Here is an 18,998-nt window from a genome sequence, read left to right on the forward strand (position 1 = left end):
GGTCGCGCGGTTCCAGACTGTAGCGCCTAGAACCGCTCGGCCACTCCGGCCGGCAAACAAATTGGATACGACAGCCCAATTCACAGTCATAGTGCCACTCATGTCAGTTGTTAGTGGAGCGTTAATTGTGCTGGACAACGTTTGGTGGTAACGAGGAGTATCCGGATATGCATTATATGTAGGGTAGGACTAATGGCAATGCATGGGAGACTGCGCACTTCCACCAAGATGCACGTCCTTCCCGCAATCGCTTCGGGAGTCGAACTTTTATAAGAGTGCATCAACGCCGCCGAGAAACTGGAAGCTTTGCACACGTTGCGTGAGCAGTAGGCCTGCACGAATTACGTGTGTGCTTGAAGATGTGGCGTTGGAAACAGTCAAACGTCTTTCATGAATCTCGACACGTACACTTTCCACACAAATTCCTGGAATGAGCTACAGCAATGTTTGGAGAATAATGCATCGCAGTGCAATGCAACCGTACTACCTACAACGAGGTCGGTGTCTTAGTGAGACGAACTCTGGTCCTAGACTAGCGGTCTGTCTATTTTCAAAAGAAGCAGGGATCACACTTGTTTCGTTGTGGTGTATTTAATTGATGACATTTCTCACATTTGGAGTCATCTAGGCTCCAACCCAGGTGCATCAGCGACATTTCTCACTGAATGTGTTGTTGCAGGTACTAGGTAATCGTATTATTGGGTCGTACACGTTGCCAAACAAACTCAGTGGACGGAATTTCCTACGGTTGCTGCAGCATCATCTTACATAATTGCTTGAGGATGTTTACTTAGAGGAACGCCGGACGATTTGGTAGATGCATGGTGGTGTACCGGCTTATTTTGAGCTATGGTGAGACGACATCTAACGCGCCGATATGGCCAAAGATGGACTGGTCGAGGTGGGTCTGTATCGTGGCCTCCAAGATCACCTAATCTGAACCCCATGGATTTCTGTGTTTGCTGCCACTACGTTTAACATGGTTGAAGAATTTGAATAGAGATTTGTCGTGTTTATCAAGAAATTCGAAATGATTCAGGTGTGTTTGAAAGGATTCGAAACTCACTGTGGTACAGATCTGCGTTCGGGCACATCAAAACTTTGAACACCTGCTTTAACTAAGAGTATGGCCATATAATTGTTGTCGTGTTCATTCAGAATTGGACAATAAAATATTTAATTGATGACTCATTTATTATTATATTTTTATCTGCACTTCAAACAAAGTATCTCTAATAACTTTTCTGAATGTTGTACAGTATTGTTACTTTGCCTAACTGAGATGATAATGTTTCCACAGAATAAAGCCAGCTGTGGCTGGTAACAACAAAATCTCGGTTACCTACAAACTGTTCGTTTGCTGACCTATGTTTACTCAGACTTCTTTCCTTCTAGCAACGTGTAATTTCAACTGCTTGCGTTTATCCCATTACTTACGATGTACCCTGTATACTGACGATAATACTATTCTTTGTCCACCTTTTTACTTGTGCTGCCAGTAGCGGAGAAAATCGGTTCTAGTTGGAAGATATTCATTTGTCTTCGACCGCTGCCAATATTTCCGCATGTGTCACCTCTTTTTCTTTTTAATGTCATTTATGACGATACGAACGTGAGGACAACACAACATCAAGATCCAGAGTGAAGAAATCCTCCGACCCGGCCGAAAATCTAATCCAGAGCACCTCTGCTTTCGTATAAGGGAAAAACACCGTGGCAGTCATAATGCGTGGGACAGTCACAGCACGAAGGGTCTACATACCGTGGCCAAACAGGAAACAGTTCGCAGCTGATGACAGTGTCAGCTACGTGCCACTGCACAGGTGTTCCCCCCCATTGCTGAAACATCATCATCATTTTCGTGGGCCTTTGTTCCACTTCAGCGCGGGGTCGGCCCTGTTACTATGAAAACTGGACCCCCTGGGACGGAAGTAGTGCACCTATCTGCATCTAGTGTAAACCATGAAATAGTGCGTAAGTTTTCAAATGTCTGCAAGTCGTGTAACTGAGGCGGGACATGGGGACCATCCCAGTATTCACCTAGCAGGATGTGGAAAACCGCCTAAAAACCACATACAACCTGGCCGGCACACCAGTCCTTGTCGTTAATCCGCCGGGCGGATTCGATCCAGGACAGGTGCGCCTACCCGAGTCCAGGAATCAGTATATTAGCGCTCTCGGTTAACCTGGCGGGTCCATTGCTGAAACATACGTTTCCTCACTGATGCCCTGGTTAGGTAGTAGTATCAAAGGAGTAACCAGAACTTTGCAGAAGTTTCTAAGGGTCCATTTTGATAAATTTATTAAAAAAGTAACTACTTATGCCTCACAGAGGTGTTACACATATAGTGGTAACTAAGGGACACTAAAATGTAAACTTTCACGGCCGGAAATATCATGTCCATTATAATTATCCGGGCTGTTATGCCGTGGTCGGTTGATGAATTCTGTGGTGATTCCCAACGTTTCGTCTCCGACTGCGGAAGACATCTTCAAGGGGGTCCGTAGCTTGATGGAAGGTCCAACACACACACTGTGTGTGTGTTGGACCCCCTTGAAGATGTCTCCCGCAGCCGGAGACGAAACGTTGGGAATCACCACAGAATTCATCAACCGACCACGGCATAACAGCCCGGATAATTATAATGGACAACTAAGGGACAGTGCAGCACCAAAAGGTTGCTGTAAGGTAATTTCGTACATAAAGAGTTAGTTCAATGACATACGATGTTCAGTCAGAAAGCAATGTACCCTGTTTTTGTTTTTTATGTTATAACAAAAGTAAGGGTGGCGAGCATCAACCAGGAGTAAGTGAAACTAAAGTAGTAAGTTCCTAAGAGAGCAGGAAATCGGTGACTTTCAGTCGACAGTACTGAACTAAAAGAGTATTACTCCAGGAGTAAATTTTTCATTTACTTCCAAAGTAAATTTATTTACTCCATTTCTGGTGGATAACACCACTGAAGAGTACGCTACTACGTTAGTAACTTAAGGAGGAAATACGGCTAAAATTAGCTCCTAGGCAGTAGTAGGAGTAAGTAAGAGAGTAAGGTGCGATCTTTGAGTTCTGTGTTTTAGTATCGAATTCTATAGATTACCTGGACTACGAAGAATACATGGAGATGGAGGAAGAGGTTAAAATCCCAAGAATGAAGGTTGTAATCGAGAGCAGAGACCCATTTGTGATGTATAGCGGCAGTGATTTCAAAGAGCGGTTTGGGTTTCGTAAGGAATCTTTTGAGTTGCTGCTTGGTATGCTGGAGCCGTTACTGCAGCATAATTCTGACAGGAACCGTGCATGCTTTGTCTCTCAGGCTGCAACTTGTTTGTGGACTGCGAATATTCTGCACAGGTACTTATAAATCGTAGCAGGGGATCTCATTAATATCCAGCGTACTACTGCTGGAAGAGCTTTTAACAGTGTGATAAACAGTTTAATTGCCTTAAAGTCACGGTATGTGTAAATGCCACTGAGTCAAGAAAACACATTAAAGACCAAAAAGGAATTCTATTGAACTGGTGGATTCCCAATTATCACAGGTGCCATAGATTGTGCACATACACCCAATACTTTGTCCTTCTTGAACACAAGCAGAACTATACGGAAATTGCAAGAATTTCTTTTCTATCAGTACACAAATTATCTGTAACGCCAACATGAAGATTTTGAACGTGCTAAGCCGTTGGCCGAGTTCCACGCATGATGCACGCATTTGGTGCTATAGTAATGTTGCTGCAGAATTTGAAAATGGACAATATGATGGGTTGCTTGTTGGAGATAGTGGAAATGCTTCCTTCAAACATCTTATGACACCTGTGTTCCAAGCTCATACAGGCGCCGAACGGCGATACAATAGAGCCCATGTTGCTACCAGATGTGTAATAGAGCGAGCGTTCAGTGTTTGGAAAAAACGTTTCCATATTCTCACTAAAACAATGCGATTTAAACCAAACAAATATGGGAATGTTATTGTGGCTGCTATAGTTCTACACTGGAATAGAAGTTAAAGATGTGTTTCACTCTGATGCTGTGGAGGTGAATGACATCCAACAATATGCATTTCAGCCACAAGCAGAGGCAGCAGGCCAAGCTGTCAGTAGGTCTATTATACGTAATTACTTTAATTGAAATTGTACCTAGTTTGCTGGTAAAATTGGTAGTTAAGGACTTTTTCTTCTTAAATGAATAAATATGCCACCGGATTGTCACTACTGCAGTGAAAACTGATTCATTTCGTGTATGTGTAGTTTTATAGTTACGTTCTCTCTTTCTTTCTTCCTTACTTTCTCTTTTATTTTTTTTATTGCTAGGGGGCTAATATTCTCATTTTATTTCCTAATTGAGTGAACAAAGTCATACAATGTTTCGATTATTTTTTAAAAAAGGACTTCTTTTATAATATTACAAATTCAGATAAATATTATAATGTGTTATTAACAAAAATTAATACCGATGCTGAAATGACAAACACAAATATTATGCTGTACAAGAAACAAGAATGTATTAACCATTTGAAAAAATATCAAGGAAATGAAACATGTTTTATACACATGAATATTTTCTTATTCGTTCACAAAAACCCAAATTTCTCGATCACATTGGCTGAAGAACTCGAACCTGAAGTTCGCTCTATTACGTTCTTGAACTTATTCATAATATCCATTTTAAGGTTATGCTCTTCTTCCACGATTTTTCTTTGTCTTTCTATTAATAACATTTTTGCATTGCATTCCTCTCGTATTAACCGCATTTTTAAGGAATGAAGCTCGTCTGCTCTTTTCAACAATTCTCGGTTCTTCACTACAACTACATGTTTCCCCCTATTTTGCTGGGCGTATCTTCTGATAAGCTCCCACCAGAGAATGCTGGCCGAGATTCATGACTATGGGATAAAGTTCCACCTTCAGTAGTTTCATTGCTATCTTAAGAGCAATTATCGTCATCGAAGTTGCTTATCTTCAGATGCGTCATTGTCGTTAACTCCAGCTATCCCCTCGAAAACTTGTCGGGCCATATCAACAACCATTTGGCTTATACAATTTTGGTAAACATTTTTGGAAAGCAGTGATCAATTAATTGTTATATTTTGATTAAAGTTCAGTCTTGATCACATCATGCATGTTTTAATGATATAGGTAACCGGTTTCGGTTCTTTCTACAAAACCATTATCAGACCTGTGGATAAATTTTAAGAAATACTAGATACCAATCTTTAAATAAAATGAAAGTGTCTAATGATGTCAAAATTTAACAAGATGAAATAAAATTAATTATACCCATGGCTCCCTTAGGACTGTAGGCGGAGCTCTCCTCGCTGCTACGCAGTCAACTGATGGTTATGAGTGCTGAGCACGTGCTTAAATATGCAGAGGCTCCGCCTACTTCCTGTCACACTACTTCACAACTGCCAATCAGCGTTCATAATATGACGCCATCGTCAAAGTATAAAAGTAGGAAATACACTAATAACATAAAATTGATTCATTTAAATGTCTGATTAACAGATAGTTAGTATGTCTACAGCTTATTTATATTTTGGATAAAAACAGTGAACTACGATGTGTAATAGTTGTGCCCTCTATGGGCAACCTTAATACTATTACAGTGCCAGTTACATCAAAGATGTGAAAGTCCTTGGCGTTGTGGTATATATCGATTATACCGAGTCGCCTACATCACAATTGCATCTTTGTTGGATGCTGCAGAATCGTCTTATTTTAACTGTAGTTTTTATAGCAATATTCTTTATAGCAGTAGGGTAGCAGCTACGAGTACGTTCCACATTATGTATATCTGAATAACTGATGAGACTGCTGATTAAATTTTTTAAAATCATCGATCTAATAGTTTTTATAATAATCAATGTCAATTTAATACATTTTTTTTAATGTTGTGCAGCTTATTTTACATACATTGCTTTTGCCATGGGTATAACTAGTCTTATATATTTAAAAAACAAAAGAGTAGATGCTTTTATTATAAAATTTCGTCAATGCCACATCATGTCATCCTGACAAGTATAAAAAAGCATTTTTTAAGTCCATGATACACCGAATACTAAAATTACCGCTAGAAGCTAATGAGATCAAAAAGGAAATGACCATCTTAAAACAAATTGCAAAAACCAACTCTTTCGACACATGACAGGTAGATATCATTTTTAATAAAGTACAACAATCACAAAGTACTCCACTAATAGGTAATCCAAAATATATGACGATGACATATATGGGAAACAAATAAGATAGAATTACTAATTTATTCAAAAATTCTGGAATAACAATAGCATTTACAACTGACAATACTTTGCAACAAAAATTAAGACATACCATAAGTAAAGATAATGGAAAATCTACCAGATCAGGAGTGTACAAGATCCAATGTAGAGACTGTGAGAAAATATATATCGGCTAAACAGGTCGAAATTTTGCAGTAAGGTACAAAGAACATACGTCGGGTACCTCACGAACAAAGTCTGTATTTGGCCATCATATAACATTCAATAATCATGCTGACGGGACAGTAGAACAGAATTTACAAGTTCTTTGTTATGCAAATAAAGGCCTACTTATGAATAATCTAGAAGATATCGAGATATATGCTCATTTGAAAACCAAGTCATCAATGCTGCTCAATGAACAATTAGATTTTCGCGAAAAATATTATTACGACCTTTTTGACGAAATTTTATAATAAAAGCATCTACTCTTTTGTTTTTTAAAAATATAAGACTAGTTATACCCATGGCAAAAGCAATGTATGTAAAATATGCTGCACAACATAAAAAAAATGTATTAAATTGACATTGATTATTATAAAAACTATTAGATCGATGATTTTAAAAAATTTAATCAGCAGTCTCATCAGTTATTCAGATATACATAATGTGGAACGTACTCGTAGCTGCTACCCTACTGCTATAAAGAATATTGCTATAAAAACTACAGTTAAAATAAGACGATTCTGCAGCATCCAACAAAGATGCAATTGTGATGTAGGCGACTCGGTATAATCGATATATACCACAACGCCAAGGACTTCCACATCTTTGATGTAACTGGCACTGTAATAGTATTAAGGTTGCCCATAGAGGGCACAACTATTACACATCGTAGTTCACTGTTTTTATCCAAAATATAAATAAGCTGTAGACATACTAACTATCTGTTAATCAGACATTTAAATGAATCAATTTTATGTTATTAGTATATTTCCTACTTTTATACTTTGACGATGGCGTCATATTATGAACGCTGATTGGCAGTTGTGAAGTAGTGTGACAGGAAGTAGGCGGAGCCTCTGCATATTTAAGTACGTGCTCAGCACTCATAACCATCAGTTGACTGCGTAGCAGCGAAGAGGGCTCCGCCTACAATCCTAAGGGAGCCATGGGTATAATTAATTTTATTTTATCTTGTTAAATTTTGACATCATTAGACACTTTCATTTTATTTAAAGATTGGTATCTAGTATTTCTTAAAATTTATCCACAGGTCTGATGATGGTTTTGTAGAAAGAACCGAAACCGGTTACCTATATCATTAAAACATACATGATGTGATTAAGACTGAACTTTAGTCAAAACATTTGGCTTATATCGTCGATCTTCGTCTCACCTACTCCACCGCCAGTTTGAAATTGATCTCCATTTCATTTAGCTTTCATTTTCTTTGCTTTCGCTTTCGTGTCCTTCCAAATCACTTTAAGCTGCTCTTGTGATCTTTGTGTAAGAGCTTCTGCGTTGTATTCAACGTATTTTTTCCCAAGCATCTTTTTTCCTTTTTAGCATGTTGACATAGTGCTTTTTCGATTCAATAGCAGTTATGTCCTTTATCATTATTTCAGCAAACCGCTCTTTTTCATTTTTTTTGTATGTTTTTGAACGTTGCTTGGCTACCTCCATGTTACTTCTTGCTCGTATCTCAAACTGGCGCTTAAATTAATACGTGCCTCCAACCAACAATGGACGGTAGTAGCTGCAGATGGCGGGGTTAACAATAGATTCATCCATTAATCGCACGTTTCTTTTCGTAATACACAAATCTTATCATTAATCAGTACAATAGCATTTAGATTTTCCAACTTTAATAATTGTTTAATAATCGTTTCTCGTTTCTGAAACTACAGCGATGAACATAAATTACGCAAAAAGTGATGCAATAATGTCTGCCGACAATGAAATTTTCCGGGAAGGAACGTAATGCACTTGCCAGCAGCGTGCAGAAATGGCTTACTTCTTTAGCAAAAAGGCGTTAATACATTAGTTACAACTAAAGAAGTAAATAGAAATTGAGATCTCCAACAGTTACTAAAAGAGTATATCACTACAGAAGCAGTATACTAACTTATTCCAGACTAAATAAGTAAGAGTTACTACAAGAGTAATTTATACTAGTTTGGCGCTCGCCACTGTAAGTGCCACATACAGACGATAACAGCTACAACATTCACGATTAATTTTCCGCTTTTCGATATAATTACCCTCTATGTCCAGTTTTTTTCCAACTTGAAACAAGAGCATGTACACCTGTGCGTTATGAGTTAGCGTCCTAATACCTCAAACACTGGTGCGTGGAATTTTTCCAGGGCCGCATCATCAAAGAAATGTCCCCAATAAGCTTCTTTGAGTAGGCTGAACAGATGGAAGTCTGATTGGATGCAATTGTTTTCCTTGCCTCTTTATTCTAGTCGATCAACATTTTGCGATACCCAACGTACACAAACCTTGGACTAGCCAATCTTTTCAATAACGGCCAGCACACTGTCTTTGCCGATGGATAACTGGCGACACAACTCATCTGTTGCTACCCAGCGGATTTGGTCGACACACAGATGCTCGGTGAAGTCACTGTAGTCGTCAGCCTGGCACTCCGTTTGTTTTTTTTTTTTTCCTTTATTGTACTTCAATTCCCTCCGGGGCGGACTGGCAGCAGCACAGGCGCTGCTCTTCAGCCGAAAGACATAAAGTATATAACAGAAGACATTTGAAACAACATAAAGGAGAAAAAAGGTTGGCCAATAAATCTGAAACTGCACACCTCTTTCTTGTTCCAAAGAATATTTAAGAGTGCCTAGAATGCTTTGGTGTGGCTCAGAGCGAAAATTATGGCACCACAGTGAAAAAGTCATAATCCAACAGTGCTGACTTCCACCGTAGCATCTCCACTTGCTTTCTTCAGTCTTTCACGAATGCAAGTGAGCAGTTTCACCTTCTGCGTTAAGGAATTCAATCACAGAACGCCCCCTCATACGTATGTCAATCAGGCCATTCCTTCAACTTCTACAGTGCTGCCATTTGATGACAGAAGACACTGTTACTGGAGCGGGCTGCAAAAGACGGTCTTGTGAAGTACGCCAGATTCAAGGTTACTACATTGCCAACTTATTGAAAGAGGAAAAAAAGCAGGACTTTACTTTCTGACTGGCCATTGTATGTTGTCGTACATTACAATGTGTGAACAGATTGTTGTTGTTGTTGTGGTCTTCAGTCCTGAGACTGGTTTGATGCAGCTCTCCATGCTACTCTATCCTTTGCAAGCTTCTTCATCTCCCAGTACCTACTGCAACCTACATCCTTCTGAATCTGCTTAGTGTATTCATCTCTTGGTCTCCCTCTACGATTTTTACCCTCCACGCTGCCCTCCAATGCTAAATTTGTGATCCCTTGATGCCTCAAAACATGTCCTACCAACCGATCCCTTCTTCTAGTCAAGTTGTGCCACAAACTTCTCTTCTCCCCAATCCTACTCAGTACCTCCTCATTAGTTACGTGATCTACCCACCTTATCTTCAGCATTCTTCTGTAGCACCACATTTCGAAAGCTTCTATTCTCTTCTTGTCCAAGTAGTTATCGTCCATGTTTCACTTCCATACATGGCTACACTCCATACAAATACTTTCAGAAACGACTTCCCGACACTTAAATCTATACTCGATGTTAACAAATTTCTCTTCTTCAGAAACGATTTCCTTGCAATTGCCAGTCTACATTTTATATCCTCTCTACTTCGACCATCATCAGTTATTTTACTCCCTAAATAGCAAAACTCCTTTACTACTTTAAGTGTCTCATTTTCTAATCTAATTCCCTCAGCATCACCCGACTTAATTTGACTACATTCCATTATCCGCATTTTGCTTTTGTTGATGTTCATCTTATATCCTCCTTTTAAGACACTGTCCATTCCGTTCAACTGCTCTTCCAAGTCCTTTGCTGTATCTGACAGAATTGCAATGTCATCGGCGAACCTCAAAGTTTTTACTTCTTCTCCATGAATTTTAATACCTACTCCGAATTTTTCTTTTGTTTCCTTTACTGCTTGCTCAATATACAGATTGAATAACATCGGGGAGAGGCTACAACCCTGTCTCACTCCCTTCCCAACCACTGCCTCCCCTTCATGCCCCTCGACTCTTACAACTGCCATCTGGTTTCTGTACAAATTGTGAATAGCCTTTCGCTCCCTGTATTTTACCCCTGCCACCCTCAGAATTTGAAAGAGAGTATTCCAGTTAACATTGTCAAAAGCTTTCTCTAAGTCTACAAATGCTAGAAACGTAGGTTTGCCTTTTCTTAATCTTTCTTGTAAGATATGTCGTAAGGTTAGTATTGCCTCACGTGTTCCAACATTTCTATGGAATCCAAACTGATCCTCCCCGAGGTCCGCTTCTACCAGTTTTTCCATTCGTCTGTAAAGAATTCGCGTTAGTATTTTGCAGCTGTGACTTATTAAACTGATAGTTCGGTAATTTTCACATCTGTCAACACCTGCTTTCTTTGGGATTGGAACTATTATATTCTTCTTGAAGTCTGAGGGTATTTCGCCTGTCTCATACATCTTGCTCACCAGATGGTAGAGTTTTGTCAGGACTGGCTCTCCCAAGGCTGTCAGTAGTTCTAATGGAATGTTGTCTACTCCCGGGGCCTTGTTTCGACTCAGGTCTTTCAGTGCTCTGTCAAACACTTCACGCAGTATCTTATCTCCCATTTCGTCTTCATCTACATCCTCTTCCATTTCCATAATATTGTCCTCAAGTACATCGCCCTTCTATAAACCCTCTATATACTCCTTCCACCTATCTGCCTTCCCTTCTTTGCTTAGAACTGGGTTGCCATCTGAGCTCTTGATATTCATAAAAGTGGTTCTCTTCGCTCCAAAGGTCTTTTTAATTTTCCTGTAGGCAGTATCTATCTTACCCCTACTGAGAAAAGCCTCTACATCCTTACATTTGTCCTCTAGCCATCCCTGCTTAGCCATTTTGCACTTCCTGTCGATATCATTTTTGAGACGTTTGTATTCCTTTTTGCCTACTTCATTTACTGCATTTTTATATTTTCTCCTTTCATCAATTAAATTCAATATTTCTTCTGTTACCTAAGGATTTCTATTAGCCCTCGTCTTTTTACCTACTTGATCGTCTGCTGCCTTCACTACTTCATCCTTCAGAGCTACTCATTCTTCTTCTACTGTATTTCTTTCCCCCATTCCTGTCAATTGTTCCCTTATGCTCTCCCTGAAACTCTTTACAACCTCTGGTTCTTTCAGTTTATCCAGGACCCATCTCCTTAGATTCCCACCTTTTTGCAGTTTCTTCAGTTTCAATCTGCAGTTCATAACCAATAGATTGTGGTCAGAATCCACATCTGCCCCTGGAAATGTCTTACAATTTAAAACTTGGTTCCTAAATCTCTGTCTTACCATTATATAATCTATCTGATACCTTTTAGTATCTCCAGGATTCTTCTATGATTCTTGAACCAAGTGTTAGCTATGATTAAGTGACGCTCTGTGCAAAATTCTACAAGGTGGCTTCCTCTTTCATTCCTTCCCCCCAATCCATATTCATCTACTACGTTTCCTTCTCTCCCTTTTCCTACTGACGAATTCCAGTCACCCATGACTATTAAATTTTCGTCTCCCTTCACTACCTGAATAATTTCTTTTATCTCGTCATACATTTCATCTATTTCTTCATCATCTGCAGAGCTAGTTGGCTTATAAACTTGTACTACTGTAGTAGGCATGGGCTTTGTGTCTATCTTGGCCACAATAATGCGTTCACTATGCTGTTTGTAGTAGCTAACCCGCACTCCTATTTTTTTATTCATTATTAAACCTACTCCTGCATTACCCCTATTTGATTTTGTATTTATAACCCTGTAATCACCTGACCAAAAGTCTTGCTCCTCCTGCCACCGAACTTCACTAATTCCCACTATATCTAACTTTAACCTATCCATTTCCCTTTTTAAATTTTCTAACCTACCTGCCCGATTAAGGGATCTGACATTCCACGCTCCGATCCGTAGAACACCAGTTTTCTTTCTCCTGATAACGACGTCCTCCTGAGTAGTCCCCGCCCGGAGATCCGAATGGGGGACTATTTTACCTCCGGAATATTTTACCCAAGAGGACGCCATCATCATTTAATCATACAGTAAATCTGCATGTCTTCGGGAAAAATTACGGCTGTAGTTTCCCCTTGCTTTCAGCCGTTCACAGTACCAGCACAGCAAGGCCGTTTTGGTTAATGTTACAAGGCCAGATCAGTCAATCATCCAGACTGTTGCCCCTGCAACTACTGAAAAGGCTGCAGCTGCTGCTGCCCCTCTTCAGAACAGATTACGCAATGTTAAATGCGAGTGCGCAGCGCCAACGAAGGTTGGCCAATAAATCTGAAACTGCACACCTGTTTCTTGTTCCAAAGAATATTTAAGAGTGCCTAGAATGCTTTGGTGTGGCTCAGAGCGAAAATTATGGCACCAGACAGCCCTATGTTGTAGTGGTAATGGTAGCTTCTATTTCGTCAGGGAAACCAGAAAATGCTTTTCTACTGCTAGAGAGTTGCCAGATTTATACCAAGATGAGAGTTTATTAATGGAGACGCACGTTAGTCAGTGTCAATACCAGCATCTGGACTCATTTACTATTTTTAGAATAAGGAAGATTAATTGCGAGCAGTAACAAAATAGTCGACGAGGCATTTATTTTCTTTTCGTTTTGGATTACGACACAACTACCACGAAGGCGCGAGTGGTAAGTAATTGACAACGAGGAAGACAGAAGCTTACTAGAAAATCGTATTGCCTCTTGTATTGCAAACAAGTAATGAAGTGTTATTTTTATTTGTCTCAGAGAAAAATAAGTTTTGCACAGACAACACTTACCTGCAGCCATTAAACATTAAGCCTGATTATTTAAAATCACTGAACATTTATAGCTCTCGCTTAAATGTTATGCATTCAGTAAATCCACAAATCATAAGTTAATTTTACTGTCACAAGCAAGAGGATACAAACATTTAGGGAGCTATTTCTGTCACAACCCTTCACGTAAGTAGCATATCGCAGCTAGATTACAGTTCCCTAACCAAATTTTCTTCACAGAGCAGGAAAATATATATCTATACGAGATTTAAGGGCGATCCGCATAATTACCTTTAAAAGCTACCTCTGCGACATTTAAATAAGTCTAACAGTCAAATAATTACCTCAACTGAATCATTGACATCTATCCGTACTATAAGTTAAAGTTTTAATAATACACAGAATCCTTCACGAGGATGGCATGTGTACATAATTTCCAAATATTTCGTGTAATTTTGGTGAACTCTGATGCGGGTGTTGGAAAGTTGATACAACACTACGACAAAACTCGAAGTTGGAGTGGCGACTATGTAGAGAAGTAGATGGAAGGTGTACCTAACTGTTGCAAATAAAACGTTCCTGCTTTTCACTGTGGTTTCCATTCCGCGACCGATCGGAACTTACTTTCTGGACAACCCTCGTAAATAACAGATTTTATTTGCTACTCATAAACAAATAATGATGCATAATCTATTAATTATAAATTAAAGATAAAGGGCTATAACTGAGAGCTGGGAATATATCCTTTAATAAAAATTGTGTTTTTATTATAACTTCACTTTGTATTTTCTTGCCTTGAGCGAAAGAAACTACGAGGGTGGTTTGAAAAGTTCTTGGAATCATGACCAAATGTCAGCGCTAGCGTAACGAGCTTAATAATAGATCATCCCTTATGAGTAAACATGTGATGCGTCAGTGCTGTGGGTAGAGACAGATTGTCGTGCGTATGTCTTTCTGTTGTTGTTCTCAGGTAACGATCTGTAAAGATGTAACACAAATCGAAAGTCGGGCAGTGATTAAGAAGTTCATAAAGAAAGGTATGAAAGCAAAACAAAATCATGCAAATTTTCACAACACAATGGGGGACTCTGCTCCTTCAAATTCAACTGTTGCCAATGAGTTTAAATTTGATAGGGACGGCTTTTGAGCGGACGGCTTACACGATGTTCCACTGTCCCCGAAATTATTACAGTCGTTCATAAAATGGTCAGGGAGGATCGCCGACTGAAAATGAGAGAAACTACTGAAGCTGTAGGGATGTCATCCGAACAGCATGTCGCATTTTAACAATGGAATTAGATATGAGCAAATTATCTGCTCGATGGGTGCCACAACTCTTAACGCAAGATTAGAAACGCACCAGAACGGAAATATTCCAACAATATTTGACCCGTTTTCAGAGAAACGGAAGGCTTTTCGTGCCGATTTGTGACCAAAATATTTTACTCTCGAGGCAAAACAACAGAGAAAGCATTGGAAACATGTGTATTAATCCCCACCAAAGAACGCAGAAGCAATATGGTCTACCGGAAAGATCATGCCGTCAGTTTTCCTGGACGGGAAAGGGATTATGCTGACAGATTATCATCCCACTGGTCAAACAATTAGGGTACAATACAACGCTAACCCGCTGGACCAACTACAGCAAAAGATACGCGAGAAAAGGCCGGTTCTGGCAAGAAAGAAATTCATCTTTCAGAAAGATAATGCGCGCCCACACAGAAGTGTCGTTGTCATGGCAGAAATACATTAAATGAGATATGAATTGTGGCCACACCCGCTTTATTCACCAGATCTGTCTGCATTAGATATCCACCTGCTCCTCAAGCTCAAAATCTTTCTCAGCGGAAGGAGATTCTCCTCAAATGAAGAACCGACAGCCGAAGTTGACGGGTATTTTGCGGGCCAAGAGGAATCTAGTTTTCGAGATGGGCTCAAAGCGTTGGAACGTAGTTGGACCAAGTGCATTACTGTTCAGGGAGATTATGTTGGAAAATAAAAAGGTTACACTGAAGCAAGTCGTTTCTTTCTATTCCATTCAGAGAAATTTTCAAACTACCCTCGTAGTTGGTTCTGTCATTAACTTAGGTTAAGGAGCTGTGTCTCATTGTGTAGACAAGATAGTAAATTTGACAGTTTGCCTTAAATTCTTTGAACTTAGAAGAACAGATTACATTTGCTATGGGGACAACGATTAACAATTCCAATAATACTATCAATCAGACGCAGCAGGCTTATTGAGGAATTCCTTTTCATGCATCTACCAACCGAAAGTTATAAGCAGCAAAATACTGGCTGGAAGTGCAAGTAAGTTACTTCAGAACAAGCGCGGGAAAAATTGCTTTTGAAGTGAATACGACACTGATCTTCGAGAGTTTTCAGTTAACTGGGGGCGGTAGGAGATCCTGAAGAAGACACCAGAAGAGGGGTCGAAACGTCGACTGTGAAGAAGAAATGTTAAGCGCAACAACCTAGAAGATCATGACCTTTAACGACAACGTCCACAAACGCTGCTGACCTACATAAATTATATCTCCGCCTCTTCTATTGTTGCGTCTCACGGGCCATTTGGTGTATTTGCTTCACCAACTGCCCGCCGACCTTTGAGATCCTAGTGAAGTAATTCACTTTCTGAACACGGGCGAGCTGTGTACGTGGCAACTGTGAACCAAGCACACTGTTAACACATAAACTAAGTTCGCAATAGATATCCGTTCGGTAGTAGTTGTGGTGCTATTCGGAGGAACAAATAAAACGAAATGATAATGTGGCAGGGATTTTCCCGTACGACCATTTCACGAGTGTGCCGTGAATATCAGGAATCCGGTAAAACATCAAATCTCCGACATCGCTGCGGCCGGAAAAAGATCCTGCAAGAGCGGGACCAACGACGACTGAAGTGAATCGTTCAACGTGACAGAAATGCATCACTTCAGCAAATTGCTGCAGTTTTCAATGCTGGGCCATCAACAAGTGTCAGCGCGGTACCCATTCAACGGAACATCATCGATATGAGCTTTCGGAGCCGGAGGCCCACTCGTGTAAACTTGATGACTTCACGACACAAAGCCTTATGTCTTGTCAGGGCCCGTCAACACCGACACTGGACTGTTGATGACTGGAAACGTGTTGCCTGGTCGAACGAGTCTCGTTTCAAATTGTATCGAGCGGACGGGCGTGTGCGGGTATGTAGACAACCTCTTGAGTCCATGGACCCCGAATGTCAGCAGCGGACTGTTCAAGCTGGTGGAGGCTCTGTAATGGTGTGAGGTGAGTGCAGTTGGAGTGATATGGAACTCCTAATACGTCTAGATACTACTCCGTCAGGTGACATGTATGCAAGCATCCTGTCTGATCCACCTGCATCCATTCAAGTCCATTGTGCATTCCGACGGACTTGGGAAATTCCAGCAGGACAGTGCAACACCCCACACTTCCAGAATTGCTACACCGTGGCTCCAGGAACACTTTTTTGAGTTTAAACACTTGTGCTCGCCACCGAATTCCCCAGACACGAACATTATTGAGCATATCTGGGATACCTTGCAACGTGCTGTTCAGAAGAGAACTGCATCCCCTCGTACTCTTACAGATTTATGGACAGCCCTGCAGGATTCATGTTGTCAGTTCCCTCCAGCACTACTTCAGATATTAGTCGAGTCCATGTCACGTTGTGTTACGGCACTTCAGGGAGCTCACGGGGGCCCTCCACGATAGCAGGCAGGTGTACCAATTTGTTTGGCTCTTCAGTATGTATATACAGTATATATACATACACATACACACACAAACACACTATATATACAGGGTGTTACAAAAAGGTACGGCCAAACTTTCAGGAAACATTCCTCACACACAAAGAAAGAAAATATGTTATGTGGACATGTGTCCGGAAATGCTTACTTTCCATGTTAGAGCTCATTTTATTACTTCTCTTCAAATTACATTAATCATGGAATGGAACCATACAGCAACAAAACGTACCAGCGTGACTTCAAACACTGTGTTACAGGAAATGTTCAAAATGTCCTCAGTTAGCGAGGATACATGCATCCACCCTCCGTCGCATGGAATCACTGATGCGCTGATGCAGCCATGGAGAATGGCGTATTGTATCACAACCGTCCACAATACGAGCACGAAGAGTCTCTACATTTGGTACCGGGGTTGCGTAGACAAGAGCTTTCAAATGCCCCCATAAATGAAAGTCAAGAGGGTTGAGGTCAGGAGAGCGTGGAGGCCATGGAATTGGTCCGCCTCTACCAATCCATCGGTCACCGAATCTGTTGTTGAGAAGCATACGAACACTTCGACTGAAATGTGCAGGAGCTCCATCGTGCATGAACCACATGTTGTGTCGTACTTGTAAAGGCACATGTTCTAGCAGCACAGGTAGAGTATCCCGTATGAAATCATGATTACGTGCTCCACTGAGAGTAGTTGGAAGAACATGGGGCCCAATCAAGACATCACCAACAATGCCTGCCCAAACGTTCACAGAAAATCTGTGTTGATGACGTGATTGCACAATTGCGTGCGGATTCTCGTCAGCCCACACATGCTGATTGTGAAAATTTACAATTTGATCGCGTTGGAATGAAGGCTCATCCGTGAAGAGAACATTTGCACTAAAATGAGGAGTGACACATTGTTGGATGAACCATTCGCAGAAGTGTACCCGTGGAGACCAATAAACTGCTGATAGTGCCTGCACACGCTGTACATGGTACGGAAACAACTGGTTCTCCCGTAGCACTCTCCATACAGTGACGTGGTCAACGTTACCTTGTACAGCAGCAACTTCTCTGACGCTGACATTAGGGTTATCGTCAACTGCACGAAGAATTGCCTCGCCCATTGCAGGTGTCCTCGTCGTTCTAGGTCTTCCCCAGTCGCGAGTCATAGGCTGGAATGTTCCGTGTTCCCTAAGACGCCGATCAGTTGCTTCGAACGTCTTCCTGTCGGGACACCTCCGTTCTGGATATCTGTCTCGATACAAACGTACCGCGCCACGGCTATTGCCCCGTGCTAATCCATACATCAAATGGGCATCTGCCAACTCCGCATTTGTAAACATTGCACTGACTGCAAAACCACGTTCGTGATGGACACTAACCTGTTGATGCTACGTACTGATGTGCTTGATGCTAGTACTGTAGAGCAATGAGTCGCATGTCAACGCAAGCACCGAAGTCAACATTACTTTCCTTCAATTGGGCCAACTGGCGGTGAATCGAGGAAGTACAGTACACACTGACGAAACTAAAATGAGCTCTAACATGGAAATTAAGCGTTTCCGGACACATGTCCACATAACATCTTTTCTTTATTTGTGTGTGAGGAATGTTTCCTGAAAGTTTAGCCGTACCTTTTTGTAACACCCCGTATATGTGTGTGTGTGTGTAGTAAGTAGCGGTCGAAAGAAACAGATCGCAGACGTCAGCTTGGACCTCGGTCAACATAACCTCATTCAAAGATTAGTCAATGCGTGTCTGCATCATAAAGTTATTCTTGATTCAAATTGTCAGTTTAGGAGCCTAATTCTCGTCATTTGCGGGAGGTGTTACTGTTTTGTTTCAATATGAAGGAAACAGCGGCTGCGTCTCATCGAATGCTCTCAAGTACGTAAGAACGTTATTAGTGAAAGAACGTGTCGTGAGTGGTTTCAACGCTTCAAGAACGGTGATTTTAACGTCGTAGACCGGCATAGTGGCGGAAGAAAGAATGTTTTCGAAGATGCAGAATTGGAGACATTGCACGATTCGTGGGTGTGACACAGCAAGCCATTTCAAAACGTCTCACGGCTATGGGCATGATTCAGAAAGAAGGAACTGAGGTCCCCTGTGAGC

At 40.8% G+C, this 18,998-nt stretch overlaps 1 protein-coding gene across 2 annotated transcripts in view; it reads right to left on the reverse strand.

The window, feature by feature from the left end:
* LOC124614043 (uncharacterized protein ZK1073.1) overlaps positions 1 to 18,998 on the reverse strand; it is a 602,405-nt gene that overhangs the window by 237,356 nt on the left and 346,051 nt on the right. The gene's annotated exons all lie outside the window — the stretch shown is intronic.

This window comes from Schistocerca americana, chromosome 4 (genome assembly GCF_021461395.2).
Source record: "Schistocerca americana isolate TAMUIC-IGC-003095 chromosome 4, iqSchAmer2.1, whole genome shotgun sequence".
Classification (NCBI taxonomy): Eukaryota; Metazoa; Arthropoda; class Insecta; order Orthoptera; family Acrididae; genus Schistocerca; species Schistocerca americana.